The following is a 9159-nucleotide window of genomic DNA, read 5'->3' as shown; positions in this document are numbered from 1 at the left end:
TCCTTCTCTGCGCCTGCGTGGTTGGAAAGACCTTGGGCAGGCTCCTCAACCTCTCTGGGCCTCGACGCCCTCATTGCTCAAGGGAAGAGGGAAAGAGGCGCCTGCCGGCTCGCTGGGAGGCCCTGGGACATCTTCCCGCGGGGGCCAGGCCTGGGCACCCAGCGTGGGGTCTCTCGCCACGCGAGCCGCGGGTCTGCTCGGGGCCCCTCCTCCTTCAGGGGCGTCGGGTCTGTTTAAAGCCTCAGCGGGTGAGACAGCCTACTGGGGGGGGGGGCAGCCCCACACCGCCCCCCCCCCCCCCCCCCCCCCACACCTGCGCAGGGTTCCTTCAGAAGAGAGCCGGGTCGCTCTGATAAGGCGCTGATCTGGCGGGAAGATCACGGCCAGCGGCCGTCTCTCCAACCAAGGAGAGAAAACGAAGGAGCTGCCACGGGACTAAAGACTGGAGATGTAGCCAGCCTTCGCTTGGGGCCTAATTATCTGGCAGTCAAAGCCCTGGTGACATTTGAGATCCCTATCAACCCTGAAATACCCTCAGATGCCTTCCAACTTTGAGTTATCTACCCACACATCCAAATTAAGCGAGACCCGAGGGGGCTACGGTGGCCTCTGGGGGCCATTTCTAGCAGGTGCCCAGTGACTCTCTGATTCCAGAAGCAGCTGTGGGTTTGGGCTGCAATACACAAGCACTATGGAGGAGGAAAGATCCAGAAACATAAAACAGCATCCCAGAACACATCCAATTAAAACCCCTAAATTAACAGGAGGAAAAGAGGACCAGGAGAGGGAAGTGGCTGGTAATTAGCACGCGGATAAAACGTGGCAGAGCGAGCCCCGAGCCCTCAGTCCGGCCTTTCCGCTAGGGCTCCGCCTCTTCACCACATTGCCTCTCGCTCTTAGGCTGCGATCCTGTCTTTGGCAGGGGCCTGTCCATCGACCCTGGAGAGTCATTGCCAGATTTGCTGTTACCAAGACTCACTTTTACCCTTTCATTCGCTAGCCACCACTCACAGCAACTCTTCGTAAGAGAACTCGGTAAAGAGCAAAACATTTCCGCCAGCATTCGCGGATCTCCTCTGCTGCGTCTTAGTGCAATCTTCCTAGCCTTACTCATCCTTCTAGTCTTCCATTCATTCAACAAATGTTCATTGTGTCCTGAACTGAAGCAGGCACTGAAATAAAGTAATCAAGAGCAAAACGGTTTCTGTCCTTTATTTGTTTATTTTTTATGTCTTTATTTTGAGAGACAGAGACAGAGAGCAAGCAGGGGAGGGGCAGAGAAAGGGAGACAGAGAATCCGAAACAGGCTCCAGGCTCTGAGCTGTGAGCACAGAGCCCGATGTGGGGCTCACACCCACGGACTGTGAGATCATGACCTGGGCCAAAGTCGGACACTTACCCGACTGAGCCACTCAGGTGCCCCTGTTTCTGTCCTTTAAAACTCTTGATTTAGTGCAAAAACATCCACACAAAATTATCATACAATGCACTCAGGGAGGGAGAAACAGACATTTGCTAGGAAATATAAGTACTCAGAGAAGGACTCCAATATGAAGCCAGTAGGAAGAGGGAGGGTACATTTAGGATAGTCTTCCAGAAGGAAAGATGCCTGAGTTGAATTTTAAAGTGGGCCATGGGCAGTTAATGGGAAAGACCAGAGAGGCAGAAGAAGAAGGTAAAGCCTCATGGAATATGAAGCCCATGTCATATTCTTTTTTTACCTCTGTACTTCTGGTGACTCGGAGCCTTAAAAAGTAGTTTTTTTTAATAAATGGTCACCCGATGAATGGCTGACACATGTGAAGAACTTCAGGAAGTTCCATGTCGCTGTGACATGGAACAGAGTGAGACAGGTGGACATGATGCCAGACAGGTGGCAGGGCCAGGAGAGGGGCTTACAGGTCACACCACGGAGGGCCATGTATATTGTTCAAGTGGGTTTAAACTTGATAGTACAAGTCAAGGGTTCTTTTTTTTTTTTTTAAATATTTATATGAGAGAGGGGGAGAGAATGAGCAGGGGAGGGGCAGAGAGAGAGGGAGACACAGAATCAGAAGCAGGTGCCAGGCTCTGAGCTGTCAGCACAGAACCTGACATGGGGCTGGAACCCATGGACCATGAGATCATGGCCTAAGCCAAAAGTCGGACTGAGCTACCCACACACCCCAGGTCAAGGATTTGTGATATCTGGCCTTTAGGGTCCAGTGCTCTCTCCCCTGAAGTTTAAAATTTATAAGTAAGCAAATTTAAAAAGCTAGTAAGCAAAATTTTATGCATGAATTCAACTTTTATCAGATTCTAAAAGGAATTCATGACCCCAAATATGCATAGGATAACTGGGAGAAGGATTGAAACATGTTTGAAGTTTGTAAGCCAGAGAAGGCCTGTGTAAGATTTATTATATATGGGGATCCCACTGATGTATGAGAATAGGGCCTTTGTCTTTTGCACTGCTGTGTCTCTAACACAGATCACCATGCTTTATACAGGATAAGCATTAAATAGGGAAAGAATGACAGCTGTGTGGAGTGGAGGATGGGCTTGAAGGGACAAGACCAGAGGCAAGGAATCTGTTAGGAGGCTGTTGGAGTAACTCTGCATGGGAGGTGTTTGTTGGTAAAGAATAAAAGCGACATATTGAAAAATAATTTGGAAGTAAAATTAATAGGATTTGATGGTTTACCGAACGTGGGTGGGTGAGAGGAAAAGTGAAGTTAAGGGCAACTCCCACTTTTCCAAATGGCAGTGCCATGGACAGAAATAAAGGAACCAGGAAGCAGAGCACGTTAGGAGTGGCTGGTGGTTACTTCTGTTGGGATGCAGCCAGCACGAGGGGTCTGGATGTCATCCAAGGGAAGATGCTAAGTAGGCAGGGCACATGAGGCCAAAGTTTGGAGGTGGGGTTTGAGCTAGAAACAGACACATACTTGGGGATCAGGAGTATAAAGGGATTGAAACCCTAAGAGTGAGTGAGGCCACCTGGGAGAGGAGAGAGGGAGCAGGAGCAGCCCAAGGACAGAACTCTCAGGAAACCAGCATTTAGCAAGAGTTCAGAGGGATTCAAACCTGCAAAACAAACAGTGAATTGGACAAAATCTAGGGAAGGGAGCATTTAATGAAGGAGGAAGCATCCAGTGCAGGCAGATTTGGCTGAGGTTTCAGTAAGCTAAGGACCAATAGCTAGTCACTGATTTGACAGCAAAGGGATTATGGATGGCCTTACGTGGGACGATTTCAATTAAGTATGAGAAGTGAAAGTAACATGGCACAGGATATGATGGGCATTGAAGAAATAGGTGCATTAAGAGGATTCTATCTTGGGACACCTGGGTGGCTCAGTCAGTTGAGCGTCTGACTCTTAATTTCAGCTCAGGTCATGATCTCACAGTTCATGAGATCAAGTCCCAGGCTGGGCTCTGCGCTGACAGCATGAAGACTGCTTGGAATTCTCTGTCTCCCTCTCTCTCTGCCCCTCCCCCGCTTGTGCATCTGTGTGTGTGTGTGTGTGTGTGTGCATGCGCACGTGCATGTGCACTCTCTCTCAAAATAAATAAACTGGAAAAAAAATAGGGGAGTTTCACAGAGAGGTGAGGTACTGTAATGACTGAATGACTGTCAGGCAAACATAGCCTTCACAACAACTTCATCACATTGTCCCCGCCCCAGCCTGCCAGGTGACAGCAGCACCCCCATCCCACCCCCGTGGGCGGCACACTCCAGCTGCTGCCCCCTTAATGAGACTGTGTCCATCCTTTCATTGGCTCCCAGGAGCAACGTCCTGAGCGTCACAGCCAGCCCAACCCAGAGACACGGCCTGTCACAAATCCATATCTGTACGGCCCCCACCCAACAAACTCCATGCTGCCACACTGCATTGCCCTTGGGGAGAGACAATAGCTTCCTCCAAGAGGTCTCCAGACACTTGGTGACCCATTAAGATGGCAATGAGGAAGGTCCCTTCTAAAGTTTGCAAGATTTCAAATAAGCCACTGAAATAAGCCCACAAATTCTCTTCCGTTTTATGAAATATAGAGATGTACATGTGGAACCAATTTCTAATTAATTAATGAAGTTTGCTTCTTTCAGAAACACCTCACAGAACATGGGGCCGGTAAGGAGAAAGATAGTGAGGGGGCTCCCTAGTGTCAGTGGATTAGGGAATTCTGAGTTAAAACTTCAGCTAAGATGAAAGTGTGTTATCTGAGAAAAGCAAATGCATTCGGCTATCATCATTTATTAACACTTGAGTGTAAATGAGCTGGGGAGATTAGCTGTCCAAAAGTCAGATTCCAGGGGCACCGAGGAGACAGAGGGAGGATGACACGGCACTGGGAAGAGCCGGGGCGGTCCTACACAAGGAACTGGAAAGAACATGCACCTATAGGGTCTAGAGAATCTGCTGTGGAACATAATCACAGGCCACAGAACAATCTGACCTTCTCTTCTTCATGGCCTTTCGCAGCCCAGGACGGTGAGTTCTAAGCGTCCTCCAAAAGGCAGCGAGGGTGACAGAGTCCAGTGCCCTGGGTGGAAAGCTCAGCGCTGCCATTGGACTAGCTGTGTGATTTGGGGAACCCACTCAACCTCTCAGTGTCTCCTTATCCTAAAGATGGAGATAATTACAGCACCAACCTCGTAGGGCTGCTGTGAGGATTAGATGAGCTAAACCATGGAATTGTTTTAGAATATACTTGACACATGGTAAGCACTCATAAATGTTAGCTGTTCTTTTATAAATGAGGATACAAGGCATAATGAAGTGAAGATATTTGGCCAAGGTCACCAGCAACAAAGCAGCAAAGCCTCGGTGAGGAGGCTTCCTTTTCCCTGAGAACATAAGTCATCCGGGAAACTGAGTTAACGTAACACTGATTCCCAGGCCCTGACCGGGATTTCTGATTAAATGAGGCACGTGGGGCAGGTAGACTGTGCCGTAGGAGAGTTAGAACCCGTTTGGAATGGCGCTGCCCAGGCGATTCTGATGTGAGGGGTCTGCTGGGGACAGTTTGGGGAACGCTGGCTTGCACTCAGCACTGCCCAGGAGACCATGGGGGCCCAGGCAGACCCTTTCTTCCCAACCCCTTGACTGACAGTGCAGGGCTCCTGCCCCTGACTCACAATGCATTTTTCTTTCTCTAGTTTCCAGGGGAATAGTACTGCACAACCCATGTCAGAGAGGGGGAGTTTTCTTCAAGACCAAGAGCTTTAAAACCAAGCTCCACTTCAGAGTGGATTTTACCACTGGGTTCTGTAATGGAAATGCTGACATAATCTTAATTATGAGAGAGAATTTCTCTCGGATGGAAATGCGGTGACCCAGAAGACTCCATTTGCAAGTCCTCCTGACCTGTAAGAGAAGATGCCTGGTGGAATATTTTGGGTAATATATTATGCATCTACTTATCCTATGATCCCCATCTGTGGGCTTAGTAAGGCAGTATTTTGAAGAAAGGGAGAAAAAATATGAACACCAGGCTTGAGAACACTCGCCTGGATCAGAGACCAGGGTGAGCTTTCTACTCTGCAGTGTTTTGCATTTCATATGAAGTGAAATCTATTTCAGGTGCTGCTGAAAATGCAGAAGTACCAGTGACTGGAGTCCTAGGAATTAAACTGGCCTCAGTTCAGAGACACAGAGTGGTCTCACACCATCGGTCCTGCATATTCATAATTCGCCAATGTGAAGAGGTCTTTGTTACAAAAAAAAAAAAGAAAGAAAGGAAAGGAAGAGAGGAAGGAAGAAAGGAAGAAAGGAAGGAAAGAAGGAAGGAAGGAAGAAAAGAGAAGAGAAGAGAAGAGAAGAGAAGAAAAGAAAAGAAAAGAAAAAAAGGAAAGAAAAGGAAAGAAAAGAAAAAAAGGAAAGAAAAGAAAAAGTTCCTTGGGAAGGGATCCTTTCATACGAATGAGGGGTTCCCTTCATCCCAGCCCCGGGAGGCATGCGCTTGTTACCCATATCTGCTCTTTCACATTTGACCATGTGCTAGTGCTGCTGGTTGCTGCCTTGCCGAGATAGGGGCGGTATGGGCTCTAGGTTAAATATATATCACTCTGAAAGCCAAGCTGCTTCCCCAGAGAGTGGGGCAGCCACTCCATTTAGGTATTGGGCTCCCGGTAGGATAACAGGGCAGATCCCTAAGCAAGACTGGGCAGCCACTCTATTTCTCAACAGAAAGCACTGAAACAGTGCCTTCCTGAGAGAGCCGAGGGATGGGAGAGTGTCTGTTGTGGAGGCTGTAAGCCTCTGTCTATATTCATCTAAGTGGTACTGAGTCACCACAATATGTTGTTTTAAGTGTACAGTTCCATGTTGACAAACTTATATACTTGTGTGGCGACAAGCTAATTTGGATAGAGAATGTTCCCATCCCCCCAGAATGTCCCTCCTGCCTCTTTCCAGTCACTCCCTCCAGAGGCACCACCGCTCTGACATCTGTCATCAGAGATGAGCTTCAAGTGTCCAGGAACCACGATACTGGAGCACTCATCAAGCACATGCCTATTGTTTGGCTTTTTTTCCGCTCAACATAATGTTTTTGAAATTCAAGATGCCTTTGTGTGCCAGTGACTTGCCTCACATCACTCTTTAAATGTTGGGAACTCAAGGGGCGCCTGCGTGGCTCAGTGGGTTAAGCGGCCGACTTCGGCTCAGGTCATGATCTCGTGGTTCGTGGGTTGGAGCCCCGTGTCGGGCTCTGTGCTGACTGCCAGCTCAGAGCCTGGAGCCTGTTTCAGAGTCTGTGACTCCCTCTCTCTCTGACCCTCCCCTGCTCATGCTCTCTCTCTCTCTCTCTCTCTCCTAGAAATAAATAAAACATTAAAAAAAAAACAAAGTGATAAAAAAAGTACATCTTTAAAAAAAAAAATGTTGGGAACTCAAGGGGCGCCTGCGTGGCTCAGTGGGTTAAGCGGCCGACTTCGGCTCAGGTCATGATCTCGTGGTTCGTGGGTTGGAGCCCCGAGTCGGGCTCTGTGCGGACAGCTCGGAGCCTGGAGCCTGTTTCAGATTCTGGGTCTCCCTCTCTATCTGCCCCCCACCCCTGCCGCTTGCTCTCTCTCTCTCTCTCTCTCTCTCAAAAATGAATAAGCATTAAAAAAATTTAAATGGTGGCAACTCACTCAATAGTCCCACCACCCACAGAGGCATCCATGTTCCGGAGCAAAGAGAGCCTCAGCTCTACAGGACCTCCAGGATCTATAGCAGCTCTTCTGGTCATGGAGCTCAGGAAACATGAGGGAGCCCTGGGGTCCTCACACCTTCTCCATGGTTCTGATGTAGGGCAGAGGTTTCCCAGCAGCCCCTTCACTTGACTGGTGTGCCATGAGTGAGGTGGGCAGAAGAATCTGGAGGCCCTGACAGTCAAACGTTTCCTTAGCTGTGGTAAGAAAGAAGTGGTGGGGATGAGGGACGGCATGTTTCCAAGGCTTCCAGAGTCTGTGCAAATTTATCCTTCCTCTCAAATTGCTTCCAAACTTCAGTAATAAGCATGCTCGTAGTTCGCTGATGAAATATATTCTTCCAAAGCAATTTTAAAATAATCGTGGTGTATGCTAAACCTTAAAAAAAAAGAAAGAAAGAAGGAAAGAAAGAAAAAGAAAACCCTGCAGCCAAGTCATCCTAGACTGAGCAGCAACGACAGAATTTCATAATTAGGAAATGCAGTGTCATTTCTGAACGTTATTGCACCTTTGAAAAATGGTATCAAACTGAGGACTGCATATTTGATACCCGATTGATTTCAAATTTCAAGTCAACTGCAGCAAACTAATGAGCTGCCTCTGTCGTGAATGGCTGACTCCAGCTCAGAGGGTGTTGGAGGAAAGGCAAGGAGAGGTACGGCACCCTGGGGCCCCAAGGCCTCGGAAATGAAGCTGAGGGGCCACTGGGCTGGTGGGCATGCAGGACCCTCACTGGCTCTTGCATTAAAGCTTTTGCCCAAGGGGCTGTTTTTGAACTGAGGCTTTATTTCAAGTGCCCTTCAATTATCCTCACCCACAAAGACTATGGGGATCAGGAGGATCAAAGCCCTGGACTGGAGCAGGGCTTTGCGGTTCCTCCCGTTGCTTCTTCTGGGGCTGGCCCCGACCTCGCAGGGAGCAGTGTGCACGATGTGATTTCACCAACCGCCAGCCCTTTGCCACCACCACCAAGCTCTCTTACCCACTCCCCAGTGCTCCACAGTCCATTAGAATTTCATTCACAGAATTAGAGCATCTTGTACCTGGAAAGAGATTGGCCTGTCATTATTGTCAACGTCGCTTTCAAAGCCAGAACGCCTCCAAAGCGTTTCCAGCATGGCGCCCCTCGGGCCCTGATGCTGGCGTTGCAGTGCCTTGTGATGTCACCAACTCAAGGAGTTGGAACTGTTAAAAAGGGCTTCTTGCCCTCCATCACAGATCGGCTGCCTGTAACGCTCACCCACCACAGCTCCTCAAGCATCTGAAGACAGCTCTGAAGCCCATAGCGCATGTGTAAGTCCCAGGCCCACAGAGCCTCCCACTACCAGGGTGGCTCTCCGAGTCTGAGTGCTCTCCCTGAAGCCTTGGGTAGCCCCCTGAGCACAGCCCACCGACGGTCATCCCTCACGCCTTGGGTGGGTTCACTGAGACGTGTGCTCCACACCATTTCCCGGAGTTTGTCCAAAGCCCGAATGACGCCCAGTTACCCACCGTAGGAGCTGGCTGGATATCACACCCTTTTCCTGGCTGCCTTTCCTTCCCTGTCTCACTTCCCCACCCCCCTTCCACTGTTTTCTGTACCTCCCAGATAAAACTCATACCTCACTCCTTGTCTCGGGACAGATTCCGGAGAAGTCGACTAAGGCAGTCCGCTACTTGAGTTCTCTTCCCTGAGTCAAATACTCCTGGCGTCCTTCCCCTATTCCTTCTGCAACACTGTCTCCAGACCCGTCACCACACTGGCCAGGTCCTCACTGGTCATCTGGCTTGCAAAGGTCTTTCCCATGAGGTGGTGCCCCGGACAGGACATGATGCTCCGGGCACATCTGCTCAATGCATTGCATGTCCTGAGGTTTCTCTTGACTGTGTGCTCCATTCTCTTCTTGGCCTCAAAACTCCATTTGCTTTGTCATGATACCATATTCTTGGTTTATACTCTCCTCGTTCATGTAAAACTCCTAGTCTTATGACTTAAACTACTAA

This window comes from Crocuta crocuta, unplaced genomic scaffold (assembly GCF_008692635.1).
Source record: "Crocuta crocuta isolate KB4526 unplaced genomic scaffold, BGI_CrCroc_1.0 scaffold130, whole genome shotgun sequence".
Classification (NCBI taxonomy): Eukaryota; Metazoa; Chordata; class Mammalia; order Carnivora; family Hyaenidae; genus Crocuta; species Crocuta crocuta.
Note: the sequence above shows the minus strand (reverse complement) of the source record.